Source organism: Panicum virgatum, chromosome 8N, assembly GCF_016808335.1.
Source record: "Panicum virgatum strain AP13 chromosome 8N, P.virgatum_v5, whole genome shotgun sequence".
Classification (NCBI taxonomy): domain Eukaryota; kingdom Viridiplantae; phylum Streptophyta; class Magnoliopsida; order Poales; family Poaceae; genus Panicum; species Panicum virgatum.
In genome coordinates this window covers 22,684,817-22,696,697 of record NC_053152.1, presented here as the reverse complement: position 1 = coordinate 22,696,697, position 11,881 = coordinate 22,684,817, and the positions used below count along the sequence as shown (strand labels likewise).

General features: G+C 45.3%; 1 long non-coding RNA gene across 1 annotated transcript; it reads right to left on the bottom strand.

The window, feature by feature from the left end:
* Positions 1-1,329: 1,329 nt before the first annotated feature.
* Positions 1,330-2,177, bottom strand: LOC120686753. The gene is made up of 2 exons (XR_005680361.1): positions 1,832-2,177; positions 1,330-1,682 (listed from the first exon to the last, which is right to left on the bottom strand). It is a non-coding gene; the product is annotated as an uncharacterized LOC120686753 (long non-coding RNA).
* Positions 2,178-11,881: the final 9,704 nt, after the last annotated feature.

The following is an 11,881-nucleotide window of genomic DNA, read 5'->3' as shown; positions in this document are numbered from 1 at the left end:
AGCGGCGTGCTCCGCGTGCTCAATCCGGTCACCGGCGCCGTCAACATTCCCGCTGGATCGACGATGACGGTGGATGGTCGGCCGACCCTGTCGTCGTACGTGTTTGGGCAAGTTCCCAACACAGTCGAATACAAGCTCCTCCGCATCTACACTGCCCGATACCATTACAAGCCCGGCCAATCATGCGAGATCCTCACCATCGACGGCAGCGGAGACTGGCGCTGGAGGCCGGCACAGAGCCCTCCGGCGCCCGTCGACGTGACGGTTGCCCGGCACAGGGCGGTCGCCCAAGGGTTCGCCCACTTCTTGATGGCATCGCCTCGTTCGCCCAGTTCTCGCGTGGGGGACTATGACGGGATCGCCTCGTTTGACCTGGCGAAAGAGGAGTGGAGGTCGAGCCTCCTCCCGGCCCCGATCGCCGCCAATGCCCGCAACTGCTGCCACTCCAGTCTGAGCCTGGTCGAGCTGAACGGCTGCCTGGTGTTTGTGTACCATGACTACCTATCCTGCAGCATCAACATGTGGGTGCTAGAGGACCTGGCGAAGGAGAAGTGGCTGAGGATCGAGTCTCTTCCATTTGGGTCGGTCCTGCGTGGATGGGAAGAGCCCGACCAGAGCCAACCGGTTCCATTGATACCGGTGACGCGACGCCCCCCAGAAATCTTTGCGCAACCGCTGATGGTGCTGGATGACGGGTGCATCGTTTTCTGGGTGCAAGTTCCAGACGGCGTGTTGAGGGTGTATGACCCAAAGACGCGCAAGTGCAAGGATGTGGTCGGCATGGGGAACACTTGTAGCATTGTTGGGTCGTACAAAGTGGGCCAGGTGGGTTTTGCGTTAGTGGGTCAAGGAGAATGAAGTACTAGCATTGGTTTTTCTTTTTTTTGAAACAATGAATTGTTTATGTATTCGGCATAATACTTTTTCTTGTAATTTTTTGCAAAATTGGGCGTGCAAAGTAAACGTTGTAAATTTTACCATCGGATTTAACTTACCGCATCAAAAATGTATATGCATCATTACTGGATTCTGCAATGCGAACCACGAATTAGGGCATGTACAACCGTGCAGAAATGTGCCGTCTGTAACAGTCTAGAACACCACACAGACAACTATAAAGACAGTCTGTACAGTGGGGTGTCTGTGAGTCTGTCTACAAGTTATTTATTACAAACATGGACACATAACACAAGATGATCTAGTCTAAATTGGATCTTTGTATGCATTTTTGTTGCATGTATGAAATAATATTTTGTGCACCAAATGAATTGAATTGCGCATGGTTCCTGTGTGGCTGCGTTGCTGTTTCTATTCATATACAAGAACATAGTTTCTCTTAATATGTATATTCAGCATGGTAGAAAAAATATCAATTCAGAAAGGTACAAATGCATATTTCTCCATATACGTATATGAGTAGCCTGTTGTGATCTAGGCACATTTTCTAGTATTGTTCTGTGTCAGGCATTTAGTCGAGCACCTTGCAGTCAGCTTTTGAGCTCACTTGCATTCCCGCCGACGATGAGCTTGCCGGCGTCAAGGTGCGTATATTTGCGATCAGTAAGACAAGGCAGTCGTGGTGACACACTTGGCGCAGACGAACGGCGACTGGAGCTTGCCAGATACGAGCAGGGCGGTGGTGGCCATGGTGGCATGGAGGGGGCAGCCGCGTTCCCGGCGACCTAGGGGCGAACACGAGATGTTAGCAGGAGCATGAGCTTCACCAGGTCAAGAAAGTTTTAATTTTGTGGTTTGTTTGGGATGAGAGAGGTCGCAAGGGGAAGGTCACCGTGGGATGGACGGACGGACGGCTTGGGCAGTTTTTGCTCACCTGCGGTGGCGCCATGTGGTGGTCGGCTGGCCGGGGAGATGCGCAAGGCCAAGGAAGTGCTCGGGGTGGACGTTATCGAAGGGAGGTGAAGAGTCGACGGAGAATTTGGGTAGTGAGACTACAGCTTCAAAACTGTCCGCCATGGCAGCTCCTTGGGCTGAATTGGCGAGGAAGAAGGGTGGCGAGGGGAAGATGACGGGCACGTCAAACAGGGAGAGTCGCAGGCGATCCCGCAGGGTCGTCGCTCCGAAGAGGCGATGTGTACAACGCAAAAGGATTCGTCGATTTGTCCTTGGAGCACGAGCCGCGGTCGTCGCCTCACGAGACGACGGCGAGCGCTGTCTCTTTGTTAAACCACATCATTAATCGGGAAAAACTGTATATAGATGACATAATTAATGGCGTTGTACATACCCTTAAGCTCTGAGGTACGCAGCATTTAATGATCCATTGTGCTTTAGGGAAAAATGCACAGCCCATATAATAAAGAGACACCTCAACAACTACTACTATTTCTGGTTTCCTGCTGGTCTAATCTAGCTTAGAACTAGATATTACAAACCCCGGGTCCTAAAACACAAACTAATGAACATGACATTTTTTGTCAATTTATCTCCAGCATTTCTGATTATACATGCTTTAGCAAATAACAGATGGAGTGACATAGTTCTTCCAACTTCTATGGCCAGGCAAATACAGCCTTGTTCTTTTCTCCCCTTCCTTTGACAGGATCTCACACAAAGTTCAGAAAAATGAGAAAGCATAGTGTTGATAGCAACTGTCACAATGAGTCAGTAATTTCTGAGATCATTAAATATGCCTCACATACAATTTTCACAATGAAAAGTACTACAATATTCCATATGTTTATTTCTTCAGGGAAATCAAAGTGGTGCAAGGATCAAAGTGATCTAAATGAACAGCATGTATAAGAATGTTCTGCCTGCAAGGACAGCAGATTCTAATATAAGAAACAGACCTCAAACAAACCCAGGATACATTTACATATCCTGCCATGGAGGACAATAAGAATTAAAATCCTCTAGTTATCCAGAATTACTAATCATTTTCATGATACACTTGCACATCTTGCCATGGAAGACCATTCCATTGACAGCCACTCTGCTCAAAGGGTGCATATCAATAGGATTTGGAGTGCCTTTCTTTCCACTCCACCGAGCATCATTGCTGCCACCAAGTGCGAAGACGACGTCGCATATATAGCTGCTCATAAGAGTAGCTGAAAAAGCTGTTACCAATCACACAATCAACTTGTACTCCCCCGTTGAGGACAGCCAACGAGAAGTGGTTATCATCCGTATCAGTATCACTGTAGTAAGTATCACTGTATCAACTGCTCAGGTCTGGTCGGCCCTGGCCTGACTACCTGGGCCTTCGACCTTGGCGAATATTATGAGTGAAAAGAAAAAGGCAAAAGGAAACGAAATAAATAAATAAGGCCTAGTGTATCGGCACATGGACTGCATATACGGCCCGGATGACCATTCTGTCCTGAAAGCACAAGCCTGGCATGTGCCTTATTTATCTTGTGATGTTATTTTTTTTTAGGCCCCGGGTGTCTGTATCAACCGGCTAGAAAGGTTCAGCTAACCTCTGCGTGAATGCTGGCTGCTGGACGTACGAGTAATTTTCTGTTGCAGACTGGTGAGTGGTGACCTGGGAATAGGCGCAAACCTAAACAAATACTGTAAATGCTGCTTGCTAATACTTCCGTCGGGGCTATGGCAATGGCGCCGGCCAGCTGCTGCCGCATGACAGGTTCTTGCAAAAAGCATCTATAGGAGGGCAAATAAAGAGGCATCAATAGCAGTAGCACCCGAGAGAGGCATCCGTCAATCGCCCTCCGAAATCCCCTGCTCTAGATATCCTCTCTTGTATGGCATGGTCACATACACGCGTCAGAGGCCAGCGGCATGATCAAGTGCCCGTGCACGCATCCCCACCACCCCTACGTGCGCGGCCGCGCCCAACCAGCCTACGATTCCGTTCCGCTTCGTAGACGGTTGAGTTACCGGTTGGTTGCATAAAGCGCCCGCCGGCCGGCTTTGCAACGACATCGATGTGATGATACATGAGTCCAGCACCAGGCAGGCACCAGCTACTCGTGGATCATCATGCATGCCCACGGCTTCAGTCCGGTACGTGTCGTTCCGGATTTTTACGGCCACCCTGGTCGAATCAGGGTACGCGTGCGCCGCACGGCGTACGTCCTCAACCACGGCGACGGGCCGGAGTTAATTAAATTTTTTAATCTAAAATGCTACTCCCAAAATGCACATTTAAGTTTGGAAATTTGAATATGCATAATGCATTTTAGACGAAGTTTGGAGACTATCATAGCACACTGAGACTAGTTACACTGTATTTTATCTTTCTTTTTTTCTTTCAGCCTGCACAGGTCGGTGCCTAAGCTATCAGGATGCGTGCACTGAGACAGATCCTCCTTTCTGACTTTCTCTTTTTTTTTGCACCTATTTTTAAACCATAAAAAGGAACACACAACCAATGCAACTTATTTACTTCCTGCAGTTTCCCGGCCGTAAATAGACAGCAAAAAGGGAAGACAAAAACATCCATCTAGTGCACGCGTCGTCGTTGGTTGCAGTATTGGCACATAACGTATGGACCACACGGCCGGGATCTTGTCATGCATGGATGGACCTGCTACCAACCTAGCTAGAGCGCGCGAACGATTCCTGTCTGCTCTTTCGGCGGCGTCCACATGCATGCATCCACCATTCCACCAATTGCAAGACCGATCGAATTAACAAAACAATGCCCATAAATAAAGAACCTGATAATCATCTGAAGTTCTGAACCAAAATAAAGCTCAGTGGTTGGTTACACTTAGCACACTCGTAAAGCCATCTGCTAGCTAGCGCCGACAAACGCGCGCGTCCCCCTGAAGCAAAGCAGCAGCAAGCTAGCTAGCGCACACACAGTGACACAGTAGTAGCCGTAGGAATAGCAGCAGCAGCAGCTAACTAACAGCCCATCAATGGATCCGGTTGTTAGCGACCTAACTAACATCCTAACTAACCAACATGATGATGGAATTAATCGCCGTCTTCGTCCCACTAATCGGCCGGTTTTGCCCGAGAGGATCGACCAATAATTGGGGGCCGGGCACGCACTGAGCAAAGTGGTGGGGTGGCCGAGAGGATGGGAGAGGACGATGCGTGTATACTATGAAAAAGGCTAGAAATCGGTGTGGATATGCATGGATGGAGAAAATAAAACATCTGGATATGGATAGAGATTTGCAAAGATGAGATCGTTTCCGTTAGGAGATTAGATTAATTACATGGCAGCTGAAGGAGGAGGATGGATGGATGCGGATGACGGGTAAGGTGGTGGACGCGATGCGATGCGACGCCGTTTTGTCGGAGCGCGCGCGACCTGTCGCTCTCGCCGGCCGGGCCGGCCGGCTTCGTTATTCCTATTCCGGCCTCTAGCTGCCGCTGTCTCGCTCTCCAGTTTGCTGCCTTCTTACTCTTCCGGCGATCGACGGGCGTGCGGCTCAGCTTTATGCCTGTCGTCTGTCCATAGCGCCCAGTCATTGCTCTGTGAATCATTGCAACATGAGATCTTGTCCAGAGGAGGGAGGAAGCAAGAAGAAAAAGGCTACCGTTCGAGCCCAAGGCTGCAAAAAGTTTTATGTAGATATCCTGCGTGCACTCACGGAAAGGATCTTCCTCTATCATTACCGGCAGGTAGCTAGGAAGCAACTTTTTAATCACGGCCTGCGAGGAACGCCTGAAAGAGAGCGTGCAGGCAAAGAACAGAGAGAGAGAGAGAGAGCGTCCAGGCAAAGAACAGAGACAGAGAGAGAGAACTGATCATGCCTTCATGGTCATGCGCTTCGAGATGAGATCGATAGGAACCGCTTGCAAGATCGAGGTTTTTATTAGATTGTTCACGAGAAACCAAAGGAGCTACTGGATGGAATTTTCACTAGCAAAAAAAAATTGACAAGGAATTTAATACATCGTAATGTGTGGGAGAAATTTGGGAACTACACACATATTCGGAAGCATCTCATTTATTCCAAATTTTTTTACACGATTTTCCCTGATGAGTAATTCCCTTGTTTTTTTGAAGACGAGAGTAGTAATTCCCTTATTCGATAATAGTACATGTAAATCAGCTTGTTCCCCTCTTCCAAATATAGAAGTCCTTAAAGTAATGAAAATAAAGGCGGCGCACCGTACCATACTTAACATAATTTTATCCCGCTAATAAAGAAAGATGAATAAATTCAGTGGACATATACATAACTACTAAAAGAAAAGCTCGTGAATTGAACAACATTAATATACGGGCTTCTTAAGATTTCAAAATGAAAAGAAAATTCATCTTTTGCAATATATATATGTATGTATATGGCATTGTTTGATTTTCTTCCACAATCCTTAGCACATGCAAATCGAGAAAAGAATCTCGCATGCATGGAGTTCAAAATGAAGCCTATTTGCAAAACTTTTTTAAGAATGTATGTAACTTTTCGTGACGAATCCAATAACGATAATTAATTGATGATTGGATACAGTGATGCTATAGTAACCATCCTCTAATTATGCTATCAAAGGCCTCATTAAATTCTTCAGGATTCCTAGTGCAAGGGTTCTGAAGTTGGTTTTATAAACTGACTTAGTTTGACACCATAATTAGCAATCAAAGTGATGATTTCCTAGCATTCTAGGAAACCAAACAAGACCTATGTATATGCGTGCGTACGTACGTATGCAGGTATATGTTTCAGGACCTCCTTGTTGTACCGCATCCTTTCTTTCCTTTTTTCTTGGCATGGAATCCAAGCCGATTGCTCTGATACATTCTAAAACATTGCAAGTAATTAATAAAGAACAGTTAGAAGAGGTGATTGAGAGGCCATGATAGTTATCATCAATATATTCTAAACTGCACAAATCAGAGTCGAGACCCATTATATTGGATGAATGGATTAGCTCGCGATCTACACATGCTCCGGATTGATGTCGTATCAAATCATTCTTATTTTAAACCGGAATGCATGCACAGCTGTAAGAAAAATGGCCCCGTTAGACCATTATTTTGTAATTTTGGTGATTGAGTACTAACGCAATCAATGAGACTAATGAGTTTGTCAAGTAAACAATTATAGATCCCAGGGATGAAGCAAAAAGACCAACCAAAACAAAACACGAGAAAAGAACTCAAATAAATGAATAAATGGAGAATTCTGCAAAAGGCGTGGGAGTGAAGTCTACTGCACCGGATAATCCGAAGCAGCACCGGAGCAAGCGTCGGAGTAATGACATCAGCAGCAGCTGAAGATCCCTTCAGCACCGGAAGATCCAACGCCCCACCAGATGAACCGACGCCACATCACCGGTTCATCTCAGGGCACAGAGTGACCGGATGATCCGGTGCCTACCCGTCGGTCTATCCGACGCCACGCAGAAAAGTGGCCAACGGCTCCCGACGGCTCTTTCCTCTTGGTGGCCTATATATATGCCGTTCCCTGGCCATTTGAAGATAGCTGGAGTTCAAGGAAGTCACAAACACACCCAAAAACATCTCCAAGCCATCCAAGATCTTAGCACTCATATCCTTAGCCCTTAGCGCACTTTGAGTGTATTGTGTAAAGGATTAACTCTTAGTGAGTGAGATTGCAAGGCTTTTAGCCTTTGTGCTGTGGTTATTGAGTGAACCAAAAGAAAATTTTGGTGCGCCGGCACCTTGGAGCTTTGAAGGCTCGCCAGCACATCATCGACCCTCCGACTTGGTGTGGAGCGGCGACGACAACTTTATGCGGGGGACGTGGAGACCCCCATCCTTTGTGGAGAAGCTCTTTAGTGGAACCCGGGGCTAAGGTGACCGTGATTGTGTTCACGGAAGAGACTTGGTGGCCAAGTAGCAATACTCTTAGTGAGTGCTACAACAACGTGGATGTAGGTGTGCCTTTGTGGCTAACCGAACCACAGGATAAACATCCGCGTCAAGAGTTTGCTTCCTCCTATTCCTCTTTTTAAGCTTCCGCATTTCATACTACAATTTGCGTGCATTTACTTTCATAGAATAGTTTTTTGATAGAAAGGTTATATGTTGCTAAACTCTTTTGGGATAGAGGTTTTACACTAAAACAATCATAGTTGCACATCTAGATAGCATGCTTAGTTTAATTTTGTGCTAATAGTTAGAGCCATAAGTCTAAAATTTTGTTTACCTAATTCACTCCCTCCCCCTCTTATGCTACTTATGCTATGCTAGAGCGCGGTCCGCTTGCTTTCAAGAGCGTTGCACCAACTGGTCGGGACCATCGAGTTCAGATGCGCCGCCCGAGAAAACGACGCGCACTTCAAGAGCGTTGCACCAACTGGTCGGGACCATCGAGTTCAGATGCGCCGCCCGAGAAAACGACGCGCACAATTCGCGGGCGCTCTCCTCTCTTCTCTCTCTCTCGCAGTCGTCGACAGGAGAATTAAAAGGAAAGCTCATGGCAAATTAAACCTCCTGTCCCTCTCCATGCATCATCTCAGCTGCTGCGTGCTGTTATCACGAAATGGAACCAGTAGATTTTTAGAAGGTCATCCTGGTCTCCGCATTTGTTTGCGCAATTCTTACATCTTACCCCTCATTAATTAGATTTGGCGATGGGTTTTGCAAACTTTATTACTGGTGAGCATCTACATCTACAATTTCCCATAATTTCCATGCATATTTTTGTGTGAAGCATTCGACGAGATCTCATGAGACCATAATGAAGCAGATCTCCTCACGGGAATACTTCACACAAAAATCATATGATCTCTCGTTGAATACTTCACACAAAAATATGCATGGGAATTAAGGGGATTGTAGATGTAGATGCCCATCAGGAATGAAGAATATTGTTAACGAAAAATCTCATCACCCGCCTCGGCTCCAACTTTGGCCGATTCTAAAAAGAAAAGAAATTGGTAGCGAGTGTTTGGATTAGCTCAATCGAATTGGGCACGGTGATCCCTTATCAGATATACAAGAGCTACATTATTAAAAATTCCACATTAATGCATGAACATGGATATTGGTTTGATATGATCAATCCAACCCATCTGTGAGCGGTTGTGCGCTACTGAAGATTGATGGTGACACCAACTGTTGCTCCTTTAATTTTTATCTGTATGTGCATATAGCAGGATCATCAGCTTTATACCACCAACTGGTCGGGGCCATCAGATTTTATTCTGACAGGACGGCCGAGACGCCGACGTGCAGCTAGCTAGCAGTAGCACTCGCGTGCGCTCCCCTCCTCTCTAGCTAACTCACACACACTGGCACATTAAACGCCAGCTCATGATCGGCTCCACGACATCTCTTCTTGTCCCTGGTGCTGGACACATCTACGTCGAGAGTGGGTACAGGCGTACAAGCTAGGCAGATTCCTGCAGGTTATGAGGGTACCAGCAGCAGAGATCATGAAACGGAAGCGTGGTAACGGTCGGCGCCGCGTCGCGTCGGAAACAAACTTGATGGCTGCATCGGCAAAGGATGAAGGTTGCGCCTTCTCATTATCATGATTTTCAACGTCCATTTACAAGCGTAAATTTGCCACTCATGAATGTTTCGTTCGTGGTCAATTACGGATTTGAAGGCTGGATATATGATGTGGTGACCCATGGTTAAAAATTCATATTTGCAGGCCATGGACTGCAGGTACGGTTAGTTGGACTAAAAAAAGGGAATCTCTGTATGGCATTTAACTCGTTGGGAGAGGAATGTTTATTGAAAAATAAAATGACCAGTGTCCAGATGCACTTAGAAAACCGTGTGTTTGGGGATAAAACTAAAAATTTGAATATTTTAGATATTTTATATTTGAGAATAGAGGGAGTAGAATCAACACAAGCACACATCAGTAGATATACACCAATGAATATACATCATTACATTGTATATAAAAATTTGTTGTGTATCTCTAAGCTCTTCACGGGGCCACGTACTTGCATTTTCAACAACCGAATTATCGGCGGCCACTGCATTGCAGCAGCTACAGGAATCGAAAAAAAAAGTGATGAGATAATGCTGGCAGGCCGGGCTGGTAGGTCATGCGTACACTCGATCCTTACATCCATCCACCGGCCGGTCTTATCAACCTCTCTTTGTCCTTAGTTTTTTTTATTTTAAAAAATATCTTTGTCATTATTGCCGTGACTAGTAAAACCATAGCTAGTCTCGAAACCTTTCACGTTCGGCTGGACACTGTACCTGATACTCAGTCGTTCACTTGTCTTTTCCAGGCATGCGGCTGAAGAGGAATCTAGATATAGGGAATCTAGGTTTAGCGCGGCGTGTGTTTGTGCAGCCATGTGCACGCATGGCGTCGATAGGTTAGGCATCTGCTCTATAGTTACTTATTATGTGTATAATGTATGTTTGCAGCAGCAACTGTATTAGGTGTAGGCAACCTGAAAGTCAGCCTAAAAGGGTCGATCGACTAATTCACTTTAGTTCCGTCACTAACCATGCATATGGACGCCCTCTCAGCATAGTCTCATTGTGTGTGCCAACAGCCATGATGCTGCAGTACTCTTGCTTCGTCCTAAAGCTAGAACTTTTGCAAAAGCTAGCACGGCAGGTAGTGAGAAAGAGGGAGGAACCCGTAAACGTATTGCCCTTGAGAACAAAGGAGCATGGGAACCCTCATATGGTACTTAGTATGCCATTGGACGGTTTTGACACATACATTTCCATGTCCGAAGATCATGTCCTCCAACTAACATCGTAGTCATTGTAAAATTGTAAAATGTAGTGTGTTAAAAGTAACCCTGCCAGGAAAAATCGACACATCCTACAAAGTTTTAAAGGAAAAAATATCAATGTTATTCATCAAAGAAAGAAAAAAAATGTCAATGTCCACTACTAGAAAATGTACCATTGGTCCTGGGCAAAAGTATCGGCTGCCATTGCAGTCTGTACTGATGGACCGAGGTGCCTAGGGAGAATTTTTGGTAACGAGTAATGGCATAACCCGGTACCAATGATCAATAATCGGCATCTGCCACAACTCGGATTAGACACGTTTTAGTCCCGGGTGATAGCACGCACCGGGACTAAAAGGTGAGTTTCAACATCGGTACAACAACACGTTTTAGAAAGATTGGATTGGTTTTTTACCTATGTGGAATGGACCACTATTTTTCCTGAAACATTTGTTTCCACTCTTACCATGGAAACATCAGATCATGTTCCCTGTCTCATAACAGCCAGCACCAACATTCCAAAAGGGAAAATTTTCAGATTTGAAAATTATCTTATGGAGCATGAACATTTTTTTAATGTGGTTCAACATGCATGGTCACTCCCTCTACCCCAATTAGATATGGCAAAACTGATTACAGGAAAATTCAAGAATGTCAGAAGGGTTATCAGAGCTTGGCAATCTCATCTCTCTAGCCTTAAAGCAAACATTTCAAATGTTAAGCTGATCATTACATTTATGGGACTTTTAGAGGAATTCAGAGATCTGACATTTGAGGAATGGAATTTTAGGAAAATTTTGGATGAAAAACTTATCTCTCTGCTGCAACAGCAAAGGATCTATTGGAAGCAAAGAGAAACAATAAAATGGGTCACTCAGGGAGATGCTGGAACAAAATTCTTTCATGCAAATGCAACTATCAAGCATAGAAGAAACATGATTAGTTGCCTGCTTGATCAAGATGGTAACCCCCATACTGCCCATCCTACAAAAGCTGACATTCTTTGGGAAGCATTTAAAGACAGATTAGGGCAGTCTGAATTTGATTCTCTAGCTATATATGAATTTATCCTCCCTGCTTTAAGCATCATCTCAACTGGGATGTCTGGAAGAACCATTCACTCATGAAGAAATTGATTTGGTCATCCAAAATTTGCCATCAGACAAATCTCCAGGTCCTGATGGTTTCAACACTGACTTTACCAAGAAATGTTGGCCAATTGTCAAGAATGATTTCTATAATCTCTGTCATGCCTTTTACTCTGGAGATATATGCTTGCAGAGCATTAATGGTTCATATATTGCTC